This window comes from Anneissia japonica, unplaced genomic scaffold, assembly GCF_011630105.1.
Source record: "Anneissia japonica isolate Jap-2015-1 unplaced genomic scaffold, ASM1163010v1 scaffold124639_len3509_cov133, whole genome shotgun sequence".
Taxonomy (NCBI): Eukaryota; Metazoa; Echinodermata; class Crinoidea; order Comatulida; family Comatulidae; genus Anneissia; species Anneissia japonica.
Window position 1 is genome coordinate 1,110 of NW_022733288.1, and position 745 is coordinate 1,854.

At 30.2% G+C, this 745-nt stretch overlaps 1 non-coding gene across 1 annotated transcript; it reads right to left on the bottom strand.

Annotated features, from left to right (window-relative positions):
• Positions 1-361: 361 nt before the first annotated feature.
• On the bottom strand, positions 362-553 carry LOC117116177. The gene has a single exon (XR_004446689.1). It is a non-coding gene; the product is annotated as a U2 spliceosomal RNA (small nuclear RNA).
• Positions 554-745: the final 192 nt, after the last annotated feature.

Consider the following 745-nt stretch of genomic DNA (forward strand, 5'->3'; position numbering starts at 1 on the left):
AAAAGCAAACTCTTCATCATCGAGATAAGTATCATTATTATGTAAATTTAGTAATATGTGGAATCTGTTTATATTTTTATATTTCCATTTCATTTTGTTATAAACAGATTCGAGTAAGGAAGGTTCAACTGATATAGATAATATGGTCTTTATATCACTCTAACTTTTAACTTGTTAATGAGTAAAATATAAAATGAGTAATGTATAACAGTATATAACAGACACTGGTAGTTCATCTTCAGGAATCTATAACAGTAGCTTAATGTTTAAAACGACAGAACGCAGACTTTTGACAAGTATCATTATTATGGAAATTAGTATTATGTCAATTCTGTTTTTCTTTTAATATTTCCCTCATTGAAGAGGATGGGCCAATCCTGGAGGTACTGCAATACCAGGCCAACCCGTGGCCAGGACGGAGCAAGCTCCTACTCCATGGCCTAATTTCAAAAATCAGTTTAATATAGAAGCTACTCAATGAGCAGCATTTCAGATATTAAGCTGAAAAGAACAGATACTACACATGATCTTAGCCAAAAGGCCGAGAAGCGATGCTCTACAAATGCTTCCAATCATACTAATATAAAATAACAGTTTGCTAAACTACCGGTGTTGGAAATGCTCAAGTTTATTAATTCAATATAATATTTGACTCTAACACATTTTAAATAAATATTTATATATTATATATAACTTAAAATATATGTTAATGTACAGAAAAAAACCTCAATTGTAGACAATATAT